This window comes from Drosophila sulfurigaster, chromosome 2L (assembly GCF_023558435.1).
Source record: "Drosophila sulfurigaster albostrigata strain 15112-1811.04 chromosome 2L, ASM2355843v2, whole genome shotgun sequence".
Classification (NCBI taxonomy): domain Eukaryota; kingdom Metazoa; phylum Arthropoda; class Insecta; order Diptera; family Drosophilidae; genus Drosophila; species Drosophila sulfurigaster.
In genome coordinates, this window is record NC_084881.1 from 1,400,026 (window position 1) to 1,412,129 (window position 12,104).

General features: G+C 44.2%; 1 long non-coding RNA gene across 1 annotated transcript; it reads left to right on the forward strand.

Annotated features, from left to right (window-relative positions):
- The first annotated feature begins 2,339 nt into the window (after nt 1–2,339).
- LOC133835199 (uncharacterized) lies at nt 2,340–2,976 on the forward strand. Its single transcript, XR_009893524.1, has 3 exons — nt 2,340–2,649; nt 2,721–2,830; nt 2,900–2,976. It is a non-coding gene; the product is annotated as an uncharacterized LOC133835199 (long non-coding RNA).
- Nucleotides 2,977–12,104: the final 9,128 nt, after the last annotated feature.

Below are 12,104 nucleotides of genomic sequence, written 5' to 3' on the forward strand. Positions count from 1 at the left end.
TATACATCTGCAGAAAACTTTCACGTCGTTTAACTTATGCTCTGCCACGGATGTCATTAATACAAAATCATTCATAGAGTCGGCCTGTCAAATGGATCTGCCGATTCGAACAATTCAGCCAATAAAGCCATAGTGTCCAACTTAAAAACAACCAAAAGTCCCAGTTACGATGCTATCGATGCAGCAACTATAAAATGTCTACCTCCATGTGCAATTGCGTTTTTTACGGTGATCTATAATGGCATCACTAGGCTCCATCACTTCCCCTCACACTGTAAGTGTGCGGAGAAATATATTCGAAAGAATATTTTTGGCCATGCTTTTGCCGGTGCTGGAAGACGCTAACCAGAGCACCAATTTGGTTTTAGGAGTCAACATGGAACCCCAGATCAATATCACAGAGTCTCACAAACGATTTTAAGTTCACTCGAAGACAGGAAGTACTGTTCCGCAGCGTTTCTAGACGTAAAACAGGTGTTCGATCGTGTCTGGCATTTAGGCTTGCTTTACAAACTCAAGTCCATGCTACCAGCTCCATTCTTCCTGCTGCTGAAATCTTACCTGTATAGGCGCCTATTCTTTGTTAGATGCGAGTGGGCTGAGTCCGAAATCTTTGAAATAAAAGCAGGTGTACCCCAGTGAAGCGTGTTAGGACCTATTTTGTATACCATTTTCACTGCAGACATTCCAGTGCTTGAAAGAGATGATCTCGTTATTGCGACATACGCCGACGACACAGTATTTTTAGCCACTTCAACGAACAAGGTATAAGCATCAGCAATCCTGCAACCACAACTCACAAAACTGGAACCGTGGCTGCTAAGATGGAATGTCGTCGTCAACGAAAGCAAATCGGCGCATGTAACATTCGCAACCCCCCCTAAAAGCTGCCCACAAGTTCAACTGAATGGTACCACACTGCCTGTAGTTAAAAAGTCAAATATCTCGGCCTAACACTTGACAGAAGACTAACCTGGGCAGAACACATCAAAAACAAAAGAAAACAACTGAGTCTGAAACTTCGTCAAATGAAGTGGCTGCTGGCCTACTGATCTCAACTGAGCCTTAGAAACAATGTCCTGCTGTACAAAGTGATACTAAAGCTTATATGGATGTACGGGATTTAGCTTTGGGGCACAGCCTCTACTTCTAACATCGAAGTACTGCAACGTTTCCAAAGTGTTACTTTACGAAGACTAGCGAAAGCACCTTTCTATGTAAGAAACCAAGTCATCCACAAGGACCTTGAGATTCCAAGTGTAACCGAAGAAGTGAAAAGTGTTACTTTACGAAGACTAGCGAAAGCACCTTTCTATATAAGAAGTATATTGTCTGGAGAGACTGGATCAACACTGCAACCCGCTGGCCGTCAACCTGCTTGACAATAGCCAACATTGCCGACGGCTGAAAAATCACCACCCCCTTGACCACTCCTTTAGGCCACCCATGAATGTTAGTAAACACAATTTCTTGTAAATATCCCCTACATGCAAAATTTTCTGTCATTCTCTTCGTCATAGAATTTAATTATTATCTTTAGATAGATAGATTATAAATAAAAAATATACAAAAAAATTTCTAGGTTTATGCGGATTTTACTGCAAATTCATTCCCAACTTTGCAAACATTGCAAATCCAATGACACTTAGACTGAAGAAAAATGCAACGATAAATCCTATAAAATGACCCAATATATGTGTCCGCCTTTGTAAAGTTCAAAGTCATAATCACATCCGATCCAATATTGATTTACCCGAATTTTGAGAAACCTTTTTGCTAGCAATTTCGCTATAGGCGCCGTTCTATCACAAGAAGATAAACCAATCTGCTATGCAAATCGAACAGTAAATGAACATGAATCAAATTATTCAGCTATAGAAAAATAACTATTAGCTATTGTGTGGGCAAGCAAATATTTCCGCTTTTATCTACTCGGAAGAAAATTCCAGATCCTAAGTGATCATAAACCCTTAATTTGGCTTAGTAATATAAAAGAGCCTATCATGAAGTTGCAAAGATGGAAGATCCGATTAAAAAGAATATGATTATCAAATTAAATATTTACCCGGAAAAGATAAAAACGTTGCAGATGCACTCTCACGAGTGTAATGGGCCGCTTGTCGTAGCTGAAATTGACTAAGCTTAAAAGTATGCAACATTTTTTTTCTTCTTTTTCTGCACACATTCATATTTCTATCTATTATTTATTATATTATTTATTTATATGTGTACTGTCATATTTAATTTCTATTATTTAATTTGTTTATTTGTATAAAATTAGTTGTGTCGGAGAAAATGGTACTAAATGTCTTGTCATGTGTTGTTCTGCGAAGCGGAGCTTTATTTAGCAATGAGTCTGAAAGCTCCACAAATAGCGCCATCTATTGGTGGACCACGATACTTACAAGCGTGAGCTAGTAAATCAGCTGATCGTGTTAAGTCCACACCAAAATAGACAACGATTACCTTTTTGAGTAGGATTATTTGTCAAAATTCCGAAAAAAGGTTTTTTGTTGTTGGTTTTGTTGGCAAGAAAATGGTTGGCAGGTTATGTGCCGAACCTGAAAAAATGTGTTAAAGTGCATGTGTTTTAAAAAAGTATATATCTCAGTGAAGTGGTTGGCGAAGCCTGATGCAGATATCTTACTTGTAAGTATACAATGATACTGCAATGTATAATTGTTATACTGATACATTAATGGTATTTGTTCTCGCAAAAGTGCACCTTTGCCGTCAACCCAACACCTATTGCATGTGTTGGGTTGACGGCAAATGGTTGTCCACTGCAGGAGTTTGTCCTCCCATACCAAGTGCCGTTTTCCAGATTAGGGTAAATATTTGTTAAACGTATGTGTAGTTTTTCGTTGTTCTAAGTTTCGTTTTGTCTATTTATTTTTAGATTCGGCACTTAGTCATATTTTATATAAAACCTGGTATTAAACTGACTATTGACCCAGTCATATTTTATATAAACCCAGTATTAATTTATATAACTCCGCCATAAATTATAATAACACAATTAATATAAACGCCGTGATAATTCATATGAACGCCATATCAAGTTATATAAAACTACGTAATAATTTATAATAAACCAATATCCAAATTTGAATGTGGTCGAATTTTAAATTCGTTATACTGAAAATTCACCACACACAAAGGAGGGATTAACGGCCATCCACCCAAAGCTCGCTGTCACAGCTTTGCTGGCCACATCAGCTGTTGGTACGCCACGAGCAGATGATCTGCTGTTGGTTGCAGACTCTCATTGAGCAGAACCAAGCAGACTGAGTTTCGGATGAAGGAAAACATCTGCGGCCGACGGCTTTGCAATCTCCCTCTACAGATTGCTATGTGGTGTTCTCCAGGCGAATATCAGTGTCACCCAGTAGGAAGGCGAACAGCTGAATAGCAGCTAATTTTTTTTTGGCTGTATTATTGTTAGCTTATTTTTCTTGTTATCTTATTGTTCGTTGTACTATTGTTAGTTTAGATTGTTTAGTGTGCATTTTTAAGTGAATGTTGTAAGTGCAGTAAGTGTATTATGATGTGGCGAGAAAATTGAAAACAATCACTTTTCTTTGGCCCGCCTAGTACAAATACCACTATTTAATTGTACAAGACCACAATGGCAAACACTTAAGAGTGCATATAAGGCAACAGAAATAGGCAAGATTTCATTGCATAATTGTATTTACTTATTAAATTTAATGATTTTGTATTGCCGCCAAGCAGATACAACCATACCTACATACGTGTGTATGTATGTATGTTTGTTTGATCGTCTTACATAGCAAGTAGCTTGCATGCATGCGCAAAAGCTCGGAAATTATTATCTCTCCACAGCTACACCACAGACAGGCACCAACACAAGGAAAGATCTTTCTGCGTGGGAGTCGCGACTGTATGTAAGTCTGATTCATTCTAACTAATTGATTTCTTATGAGCTAGAGCTAAAGCTTTCGTTTGCTTGTGGTCCCTCTGACCATAGCGCTGCTACAGCTGTTTGCAGTCCCAGCGGTCAATGACCTTGCGAGACTGGCAATAGCAAATCATTTATTTGAGTGACAGCCATCAGCTGATCCACATTTAATTTCCATGTAATGTTTGCCTATATTCTAAATGCTAGCAATGCATTCTAAATGAACCAAAGTTAGTTAATTTTTACTATCATTTTAGTTTCACTTTATTTTATTTCCATTTAATACTTACAAAATAATTATTTATATTATAATTATGCTAGAACATATTTTATATTTATAGGTTAATTATTTTTTTAGTATTTATTTATTTTTTTTTTCCTTTTTGGCCTTATTTAAATAATTTCTGCCTCATACACACTTACTATGTTTGTGCGTTAATTTATTTATTTATTTATTTTTCTTGTCATTTCGGTTGTAATGTTAAAATTCAAATCACTTTTCTTATATGTTAATAAATTAAGTATGTCCGCTTAATTGTTTACTTTTATTTGGAACCATGCCTAACCAAGCAGGAGTAGGTTAGCCGAACCACTGTCTTTTAGGGATCCTGCCAACTATTAGTTTTTGGCAATGAATGCAGGATCATGGTAGGGTGGGCGTCTGCACACAATAACAGCTGTGTTGCGTTAGAGAGTGGCTCCGTCTTCTTTGTTAACCTACCTTCCTCTCCTTCCCTTTCTCGTCTCTTTCACTATAGTTTATTGTAACCTTCCCATTACACTCCTTCTTCTCTGTCTTCCCATATGTACGCGAATTTTAAATGTATTATTGTTATAAGTGGTGCGTCCTATTAGTTGGCCTTTTATTTAACCCCATGCTACCTGAGCAAAGCCCGGAGAAGCCAGCGCGTACGCCACGCTAATAAACCCAACACCAGCACCAGACGAATACTACACTAGTGATTCGTTACACGAGTTAAAATAGAAGAAAATTTTCTAGGTGAAGATGCTATAAGCACAGGAGCATCTAAACATAGTGCTCAAGAGGACGGGTAATACTATATTCCTATAACAGAAAGGTAAATAGAATAATTTAACTAAAGTAATGAAAACAAGTTTGAAACTAATTGACTTACAAACCTTGTGACGCACCATACTGCGCCCCAAATAAAACGATAACATAAAAACATATACCAGCGCTTTCTTTTCTCTCACATACGGTCACTCATCCAGCTGTGCCGAGTTAACAGCGCATGTGCGAAGCAAAAAGGGCCAAGCGAGTTAACAGCGCAAGTGCAACGCAAACAGAGCCAAGTGAGTTAACAGCGCATGCGCAAATTTAGGCAAAAGAAAACAAAGCAAGTTAGCAGAGCCAAGACCTTGACCTAGATAAAAGCGAGAGTAGGAGGAGCAACTCGCTCTCTCTGATTAGAACTTAGTCGTGCGTAGACTTGCTACTGATATTGAATTCTTGTACCAAAAACTACGTACCAACTACAAGTTCATCACGCAGCCAAAGCATATTCTGCAGGTATGTCGAAGCTTGATGCTTGATACTCGCTTATCTACTGATCTTTAATTTTCCTCGCAAGAAGCGAGTCTTTTTCGAGTCATATTTTAATAGAAATTCGCTCGTTTGCAAGTAATATTTCGAGCAATAAACGAATCATTTTCGTCATATAAGAATCAAAAATAAGTGAAATATTCAATAATATTTTGTTCTTGTATTTTTTATTTATTATATAAGTTAATTATTTATTTAAAAATAATAACAAAAATATATTTGATTAAGATTCCGATTGGAACCGTTCTTTATTGAAATCAAATTAGAGACTAAAGACTAATTCTAAAGCTAGCCCTATATAAAGCTGCGAGTTTCAGCAGCGGCGTTGACAGCGCTGCTTTGGTTGGTGAATTGGGTGCAATGCTTCTTATTCTTGGAATTGCTTGCACCGGCATGTGGCGGATGTATTGGGCAACTTGGCTTGGGTCTTCTTGGAATGTTTGCAGGTGCACTCGGCGCGTGCAGGAAGTTGGTCAGACGCTGAGTCTGCATTTTGGACTTGTGGGATTTGTTGTTTGGGTTTCGAAATGTTTTGTCTGTTAACTCTTCCCCCTCTAATTCGTGCTTGTCCTCAAGCAATTTTTATTTCTCAAAAGTATGGGATGTTGTTGAATTGAGGCAGTGGATTTTTCTGTAAATCTTCTTGCTTGCGGAGTGGTGGCTTCAATGTTTCTGATGGAGCTGGTGTTGGTCCAAGTTGAAGGGTAATGGTGTTCTTCTTCCGACTGCAAGCGTGAAGTCCTAACGCTGTTATCAGGATGACACCGAAGAGCGTTAACATTGTAATGCTGTTGACCATGGAATGCGTCTGTATGTATTGCAGCTTGTTGGTGTTATTGAGATGAAGCGCCTCCAGTGCCTCTAGGGATAAAATCCTTAAACGTTCAGTTTCTTCGGCTGTTATTTGTGAGATTGGCACTTTTGGTTGCATAATGACTGGCTCCATATTGTTGAATAGCCGCTCTTTGATTTGCATGGAATCGTTGATTAGGTGAATTAGAAATGACCCTTCCAGATGATTTCCGGTTCCATTCCAGACCAAATTGCCGTTGAAGTTGTTGAGGAGAATTAGACCATTGTCGATTTCCTCTATCTCCGGGATGTGATCCGCGTTGCTGAAACTGCACAGTGCTCTCTCTCCCTTAACTAGTTTCGGAATACAATGTGTTTGGCTTACATCAATAACATTCTTTTTGTCGCAAACTTTTATGTTTAAGTAGGTTAGGTTAGGTTAGGTAGGACCGGCTGCCCCTGTGCGGGGCAAAGCATAGACCAGTGGAGGTCCGTAGCTGTACCGGTAGCTTATCTACGTCTCAGAAATCGCGCAGTATGGATGCATTTTTGGCAAAAGCCAGCAGCATCCTAGGAGATAGCCGTGAGACGTCCCGAAGATCGTTGTGGCACGGCGAATTAAGGTATTTCAACCGGAGTCGGGATAACGCTGGGCATCTACAGAGAAGATGCTCAAGTGTTTCCTTAACCCCGGGTTCGTTGCATTTCCTGCACTGATCACTGTTCGTGATGCCCAGCTTTACAGCATGGACAGCTGACAGACAGTGGCCAGTTAAAATGCCTAGCATTAGCTTGCAGTCTTTCCTTGAAAGCTGCATGACGAATTGGTTAAGTTTTTGTTAGTAGAGGCACACATCAGCCTTGCAGTTTTGCACGAGTTGGCATTACGCCAGCTCGCGTCCCACTGAAGTCTAGAGCGCACCTCAATTTCATTGCCTAGAGTTCGCAAGGGTATCGGAACATTGCACATGTTACCGACATCGAGCCCTACTCCCTCTTTGGCGAGAGTGTCTGCGATCTCGTTGCCATCGATGCCCTGGTGGCTTGGGATCCAATAGATACGCACGACCGCAGATGCGTTCAGCGACTCTATTGCTCTTCTGCTGTCAGGACAACTTTGGACTTGACCACATCAGAGTGCATTGATCTTATTGCAGCCTGGCTGTCAACAAAGATGTTAATAGAGGTGTGATCACGCTGTAAACCCCGAGCCAATTCGGCAGCCTTTCCAATGGCAAAACTTCCGCCTGGAAGATGCTGCAATGGTCTGGGAGTTTATAGGATTGTTTGGAGACCGGGTCCGGGCAGTATACGGCCGCTCCGACACCATCATCCATCTTCGAACCGTCGGTGAAGAGGTTGAGGGCTTCGGGAATGCATAACCCTTCCCGCCAGCACTCCGGTTCCAAGAATATAGTGTTAATATGGTCAGTACTGGTAAGGGGATAGTATAGTCCAAGTCTCTACTAGTCTCCCTACCAATGGCGCTGTGACCATAGCCTAGCAGACCCAAATTGCCAGTTGCGGCAATCCGTAGGGACGATTTTGCGGCTATGGATTGCGCGTATAGGTTTAATGGTTCGACACCAGCTATTACCTCGAGGGCTTTAGTTGGCGTCGACCTGAGAGCGCCTGTGATACACAGTAGCGCTTGACGCTGTGTCCTTTCCATGATGGATAGGTACGTCCTTTTTTCAGTGGCCTGCCACCACACTAGAACACCGTAGGTGAGGATAGGGCGAACAACTGAGATGTATATCCACCGCATTAGATTAGGAGAGAGGCCCCAAGTGCAGCTAAGCATCTTTTTCGCCATGTACAAGGCTCCGGTGGCCTTCTTCACCCTTTCTAACACATTGAGCTTCCATGTCAGTTTGCTGTCGAGGACCACACCTAGGTATTTTACTGCTAGGCTCGGCTTTAGCATAGTGCAGCCTATTTTTGGGGGGGACCACGCAGGTACCTTATACCTCTTCGTGAAGAGGATAAGGTCCGTTTTATCCGCGTTAATGCTGAGCCCGGCTGATTCGGCCCATGCTTTAACTTCCCGCAAAGTAAGTTCCATTACGGAACTAAGGGTGGTTGGGCATTTCCCAGTTATCAAAATGCTTATGTCGTCAGCATAGGCAATTAACTTGGGGGCCCGTCTAGTAAATTTAAGAAGTAGGCTATTTACGACCAAATTCCAAAGGAGAGGCGAGAGAACCCCACCCTGGGGAGTGCCACCTCGCACTACCTTTGTAATGGCCGCATCGCCTCACGTAGCCACCACCCGCCTGTCACAAAGAAGGCGGTTGACCCATCTGTGGATCGCTGGTGCCGTGTTAATTGAGGTAAGGCCCTTCATAATAGCATCAGTGGTGACGTTATTGAAGGCGCCTGAAATGTCAAGAAATGCACCCAAGGCATATTCTTTATAGTGGTCTGTTTTTTCGATGGAGGCTTTTAGAGCATGGAGAGCAGTCTCAATGGACTTGCCCTTTGTATACGCATGCTGATTTGGGGACAACAGATGCATTGAGTTGCTTCTGATGTGCAAATCAAGTAGCTTTTCCAATGTTTTTAGCAAGAAAGAGGTTAGGCTGATAGGCCGAAAGTCATTTGGGACCACATGACTGCATTTGCCCGCCTTGGGCAGGAAAATGACTTTCGAGGTCCTCCAAAGAGTGGGGATATGACCCCATGCGAGGCACGCCGAATAGATACCCGATAGCCACGGAACAATCGTGGGCTTGCTGGCTTGCAGCATTGCTGGCGAAAGTCCATCGAGACCGGGCGACCTGACCTTCGCAAAGGAGTCGATAGCCCAAATTATTTTGTTGTCTGTAATTAGACCGGCAGGGGGTCTCATAGCTGGGAGACTAGGAAAGAGCTGCCAGTCACTGTTCCCTATTCCAATACATCCCGGGAAATGAGTTGAGAGCAGTGCTTCCAGAGTTTCAGCACTGCTCTCCGTCCACGCTCCATCGCCCGACTTGAGCAGACTGGGACTGGAAGCCTGCTTGGACAGCAGCTTCCTCAGTCTGGAGGTGTCTTTGATGTTATCCAGGTCCGAGCAAAAGGTTCTCCATGAAGACCTTTTGGATGATCGGATCATCTTCTTGTACGACTTCAGGAGAGACCTATACTCGTCCCAGACATATTCGTTGTCCGCCTTCTTAGCAAGTTGAAACATGCTAGTAAGCTCCCCACGTAGCGATGAGAGATCTGGGTTCCACCAGGGTGGCTTCGATCTTCTCGTCGGTCTTGAGAGTCTACAAGATTGGCGAAACGCTGAAAGTAGTCCTGCTGAAAGGACATTGACAGTAGTTTCTAGGTCATGTACCGAGTTGATGTTACCCGGCGAACCAAGAGACTTGGAAACAAGGCTAGAGAATTTCGCCCAGTTCGTGTTACGGGGATTTCTGAACGGCTGAGCCGCAGGTACCCTGTTAAAAGGAATGGTAAATTGAATGTACTTATGGTCCGAGAAGGAGGGTCTATCCAGGACCCTCCACTCTTCAACATTGGTACACTCAGTTGAAATCGTTAGGTCCAGCACATTACTGGAGGTGGGACCTACATAGGTAGATACCTCACCCCTGTTGGCTAGTCTAAGCTTATGGTTAAGGATAAAATCAAGAACTGACTCACCCCTGTCATTGATGTCGGGACTTCCCCAGACGCTATGGTGGGCGTTGGCGTCCGTTCCGATAATAATATGCTTCTTGGAGGAGCAGACCATGTCCACCAGCCTCCGCAGCTCGTCAGGTGGAGCCGGCTTGTCGTGGGCCATATAACAGGATGCCAGCAGCAAACATCCTTCACGGCTCTCCAGCACCACCACTGTTAGATCGTCATTGCTGTAATTAGGTAGTAGATGAGCTTTTAGCCCCTTCTTTACAAGGATGGCAGTTCTCGATCTGCTTACCAATGTCGGGACGTATAAATCATAGTTAGGCGACTTCAGTCCAGCCACCGTGTTGCCCGACGCTATCCACGGTTCTTGGACCAAAGCCGCGTAGGCGGACACTTCCTCCAGGGCAAGGAGTAGCTCCGCCGAAGCCGTTTTGGATTTATGGAGGTTGAGTTGCAGCACACTCATTAGAGGTTAGCAAACTCGCGGGGGGGCCCGTCTGCATGGACAGTTGAGGCTGAGGTTCTGGGTGGCGTCGGTCACGCTCTCGAGACCGAGATCTGCCTCAACCTCCCCTAACCTCAGCGTGTGTGTATCCTGGTCGTTGGGATGACGTTTTTGAGGCGAAGGTACACGCTCCTAAGCCCCACGCCATCTTCCCATTGCGCTTGTATAGCAGATCCTCGGCCTCCTTGTTGATCTGAATGATCACGTGCTGCCCACCACTGGGTAAAGGTTCATCAACCTTCAGCACGGACCAATCACTCGTCGGTATGGCCGGGTTCTGCTTTTTAAGCAGCTGAAGCGCCCGCTCTCCCTGAACAACTATTGGGAAAAGGACTTTCGCCTTCGGCATGGACGGAATATTATTCCTGTCCACCACGTCCAACTTGGCCCCTCCCACAGCCCGTCCAGTTTGGGTACGGTCGCTTGCAGCCACTGCAATGTTGGGTCGTCCTTGCATGTCAGGATCTTGACACCATTCAGCCAGCCAGTGCCTTCGAACGTAGGCATTGGACTGTCTGGGACATTCTCCATCCTGACAAACAGTGCGTCGACCAGCTTGCTATGGGTCAACCGCCACCGCTCTGCAGACATTTTCCCGTTAGGGTCCCCTCTGTCTATGAGAGCAACGGCGAGATGCCGCCTGGCAGTTTCAGCAACCGTTGCTCTCCGTTTCGTCTTGTTCGGGTCCGAGTTGGTGGAGCCAGGTGCTCGCAGCTTCTTGCTCACTGGAGCCCCTTGCTTGGGACTCTCAGCGGACCGTTGGCGCTTGCTTGCCATGGACTCCACCTTGTTGTTGGCAGGGGCCGGTAGAACCGGTCTGCACTTTAGTGTCTTTTGGGAGGGGCTAAGTTGGTTTTCCCGCATCCACGTGTTGGCCCAGGCAAGCCTCTCCTGGTCCTTGACGGACAGGTTAGCTACGCCACTAAGCCTTGCGTGAATACGGGTCGCCGCCCTATTTTGGCCTTCTCCTTCAGCCCCCCCGTGCCCCGCTGCGCAACCTTGGAGGTGCTGGCGATAGGCAGGGGTGACTGAAGAGGAAGACGTTCCCCCTCCACCGTAGAAGTTGGCGCAGCGCTCTTTTGGTCCGTGTCGGTTAAGACCACAGCACCCGCGCGCACCAACCTCGAATTTTTTGTGGCAGTGTTGTTACAACTGGTACGGCCTGCTCCCGCCGCCTCAGAGGTGTGACCGCTGGCGACACGCAGAGAGGATCTCTCCCCCCCGTGCCCGCCGGTGGTAGCAGTCACGCCTTCCACCGACGTTTGGGCTGACATCCCAGCCCGGGTTGAATAGTTTAATGAGTCCATTCCGAGACCATAGTTGGCTAATTTTGTTCTTGGGAGCCCCCCATAGCGTTTTCAGTCTTACCGCCAGACACCTCGTACCATGGATTCTGCTACTTATCTTCAGGCAGATGCCCGAAAGATAAGGAACAGAGTCCTCAGCTAGGATCTGCAGTTCCTGAAATATCGACGTATAGTAGAGATCTGCTACCCGTTGACACTGAGGTAATACAGATCCTACCCAGCCAGCACCCTCGGGGAGGGTTCAGCAGAGGATTTTTGCCAGTTTGCCAGTGTTTAAGTAGGTTTTACAATTTTTTGGTATGCCATATACTATATCATTATACAAAAATAGTTGACTTATTTCTAAGTGTACAATTGCGTTATTTTTTACTATTGGTTTTAATAAAATATTTTGAT